Source organism: Netta rufina, assembly GCF_964035555.1.
Source record: "Netta rufina genome assembly, chromosome: 33".
NCBI classification, from domain to species: Eukaryota; Metazoa; Chordata; class Aves; order Anseriformes; family Anatidae; genus Netta; species Netta rufina.
In genome coordinates, this window is record NC_140157.1 from 553,589 (window position 1) to 557,729 (window position 4,141).

A 4,141-nucleotide genomic window follows, 5' to 3' on the forward strand; every position below is an offset into this window, starting at 1 on the left:
ACACTACTAATGCGATTAGAGCAATGAACACTTGTTTCAACCATTGAAAATTGGGCAAGCAGGAGGTTAACTTATTCCATATTTCACTAAAACTCCACGAAAGATCATCTTTACTGATCTCATGTAGGACCCTTGTCTGCTTCCATATTTCTTCCAGGTCGGTAGAGATCCTTCCACTCTGATCTACATACATACAACAACTTGTGTTTATTACTGTACAGACTCCCCCTTGAGTGGCCAGTAACAAGTCTAGGGCCATCCGATTTTGTAATACTACCTGTGATAAACTAGATATCTCTTCTTGTTGAGCCTTTATAGCATCCAGAGTTTTGTTTTCTAACTTCTCTATAATTGCAGAAATATTAACTATCGCCTTTTCCAATTCACTCACTCCTAACCATGGGATAAACCATCGCACAAAACTATGAAAAGCGGTGTGTCTCTCTATCAATGGATTGTTAATTTTTCATCTGATTCTCCGCATATGATTTCTCAAGTAACCTCGAGGCACTACATCATGTACTGTCATACTGGGGACTACTGCTCCAAGAGTGCAAGTTCCCTTCCAATTCTCAGGCAGGACCTTACGGGCTGTATCGTTGCATAGCCAATACCACCCTTTTCCTTCTGGAACCGGCCAGCTGGTTGAATTTGCCCAACTGCTAGTTGTACTAATATCAATTGTTCGATTACAAGATGTCTGATTCCCCACATAAGTAGTACCTGTATTTATACAATCCTGTTTTCCCATACCCTTAGGCGGGTTACACCTTTGTACACATACATAGTAAGATTCCAACTGCACAAAGCTACTCACTTCTAGTTCCAAAACTGCTTAATATTTTCGACCCCAAGATGTGTTTTCCCACAAATTAGTCCAAGATAAGTTTGCAGGCAAGGGAATCCCGATTAACGCTACACCCTTATTCCCATGCTGTGGCAGATGGGTGCATACCCAACAGTTCGTCTTATTAGTTACTTGAGAAATTGTTTGTATTAAGGTCAGGTGTAAGTTCTCATCCCAAGTTGCCCACCCCGAATCCGAGAACCGCACCCCTGCAATCATTAGGATCTGGAAAACCGTAATTTTGTTGGTCCAATTGGAGTGGTGGTCCATATCCTCGCCAGGGCCTTCTTCACCCTTGAATTGTGGATCAAAGCCGCTTGCTCCTTAGTTTTAATGGCGGTATGTGTTGTCAGTAATACTTGGTATGGTTCCGTCCACTTTCCTTCCATTTTTCCTGTAGGGGTTGTCCTGAAAAAGTCTTTATATATATATAATCCCCAAGCTTAAAGGGGTGGATTGGTTGATCCAACCCTCTAGCCCTGGTCCCTAAAACAAATGTATGTACTTTATTTAATTGTTTCTGAAGTTCAGTTATATAAGCATATAAATATTCTGATCCTAACTGCGTTAGGTCCTCTCCACTAAATAGAAATTGCTACGGCCTTCCATATAAGATTTTGAAGGGACTCAAATTCCCTTTTATTCGAGGTTTAACTCTAATTCCAAGTAATGCTAAAGGGAGGGATTGAGGCCATGACAAATTAGCTTCTTATCCAATTTTAGCTATTTATTGTTTAATTAAATGGTTCATTTTTTCTACCTGTCCACTTGCCTGTGGTCTATAAGGAGTATGCAGTTGCCAATCTATCTTTAGAATCTTACTTATCTGTTCTACCACTTGTGCACAAAAATGTGAAACTCTATCAGAAGACATTGCTACTAGAATCCCAAAGCATGGTATTATTTCATTTAACAAGACTTGAACCACTTCTCTTGCTTTGTTTGTTCGACAGGGAAAGGCTTCAGGCCTTCCTGAAAACGTGTCAGTCAGAATCAGTAAATAATGATACCCCCCCTTTTCTAGGGAGTTCTGAAAAATCAATTTGCCACTGTTGCCCCGAATAATTTCCTTTACCGATTATTCCAAATTTTATTCTATTCTTGGTATTGGGGTTATTGTGTAAGCAAATGCTACATTGTTGAGTTACTTGTTTTATCATATCGTCCCACTAATGTCTGACTCAGGCTCTTATGCAGTGTGCCAGCTCCCCAATGCGTTTTATTGTGTTCTGTAAGAACTATGGGCCATGTCAAACTAGAGGGTATTCCTATGTGGTTATCTTTTAAATATACTCATCCATCTGGTTTCATTTTACCTTTCAAATCTTCAATTAATTTTAAGTCTTCTTTTGTATAATTTGGATATAGTTTGGATTTTACTGTCTGGTATCAAAGACAATGCCTTCACCTCAGTTATTTCAGCTGCCTGCTTAGCCTCTGCCAATTGATTTCCAATTTCAAAATCGGTGTTCCCCTTTTGGTGTCCCTGACAATGCATGATAGCTACCTTTTCTGGTTGTTTTACAGCCTCTAACCATTTTAAAATTTCTTCAGCATACTTTATGTGTTTTCACTGAGCGGTCAGCAATCCATGTTCTTTCCAAATTGCTCCATGAGCATGTACCACGCCGAATGTATATTTAGAATCTGTCCAAATATTTACCCTTTTTCCTGCTGCCAGTTCCAATGCTCTCGTGAGAGCAACTATCTCCGCCTTTTGAGCTCATGTTCCAGGGGGTAAAGGCTTAGACTCGATTACCTGCTGAGTAGTTGTTATAGCATATCCAGCTTTACGTTGTCTTTGCGTAACAAAACTGCTCCCATCCGTGAACCAAGTTTCTTCCGCATCTTCCATGGGCTCCTCCTTAAGGTCTGGTCGGCTGGAATACACAGTCTCTATAGTTTCTAAACAATCGTGAATCACAGGTTGTGCTGGAGCATCACTAAGAAAAGAGGCTAGATTCACAATATTAATTATCACAATTTCCACGTCGTCCTGTTCTACCAATATTGCTTGATATTTCAAAATCATCAATTCTTGTTTAAGTTGTTTAAAGACTTTTTGTGCTTCTCCAGTCCAGACTAACTTTGACTGGTTAATCTTTATCAATTCACAGAGAGGCTTTACCAATAGTCCATAATTATAAATCCAAAGGCGACACCAACCTGTCATTCCTAAAAAGGTTTGTAGCTCCTTTACCATTTGAGGTTCTGGAGTCCGGCAAATGACTTCCTTATGTTCAGTTCCTAGTTCTCGTTGTCCTTCCGAAATTTCAAATCCCAGATAGGTCACACTTTGAGCCAGCTGGACTTTCTGTCAAGAGACTTGATATCCATTTAAACCCAGAAAATTAAGACGACTTATAGTCCATTGAATACAACTCCCTTTAGTCTCGGTAGCTATTAAGAGATCATCTACATATTGTAACAAAGCACCTTCAGTGTCCGGAGGCATCCATGTTTCGAGTTCCCTTGCTAATTGGTTTCCAAAAATAGTGGGGCTATTCTTGAATCCTTGAGGTGGTAATGTCTACGTAAGCTGCGTCTTTCTGCCTGAATCGGGATTTTCCCATTCAAAGGCGAATAGGTTTTGGCTTTCTGTGGCTAAGCCTAGGCAGAAGAATGTTGCGAGGACATTTGTTGTCGACGGAAGGAAGACACAGACGCTCAATATGAGTGATCAGTGAACTTCGATTTATTGGATAGCTCAGTCGTCTTTTATCTAATTCAATATAATTAGCTCATACATATTGCAAAAGCTAAGCTCATGATTGGTTAGTGCATTTCTCTATTTTATCAGCTAGTTTCTCACTCCCATCAACCGAAATAACACAGTTAGTGCTTTCCTAAACCTCCAACGGATATCGTGTCCTTGTGCCTGATTAGCTCCCAGACGTTACGTACTTTCTCAGACTCATATGAGCTGCGTTCGATACTTTGTTAGCTCGCGACCTCCTAGTTGCTCAACATTCACATGACCTACTTCACTTAACCATTCCTCCACAGAAGAAGGCGTCTTTTAAATCCAGTACGGTAAACCAGACTTGACTATTCTTTAATTTAGTCAGCAAAGTATAAGGGTTTGCCACTACTGGATGTATATCTTCAGTGATTTTATTTATGGCCCTCAAATCCTGAACTAGCCTATAGCTTTTTCATCTGCCTTTTTAATTGGCAATATGGGTGTATTGTATTCTGATTCGCATTCAATCAATAATCCATACTGTAAAAATTTATTAATTATCTCTTTAATTCCTTTCCTATCTTCTATCCTTAAAGGATATTACTTAACCT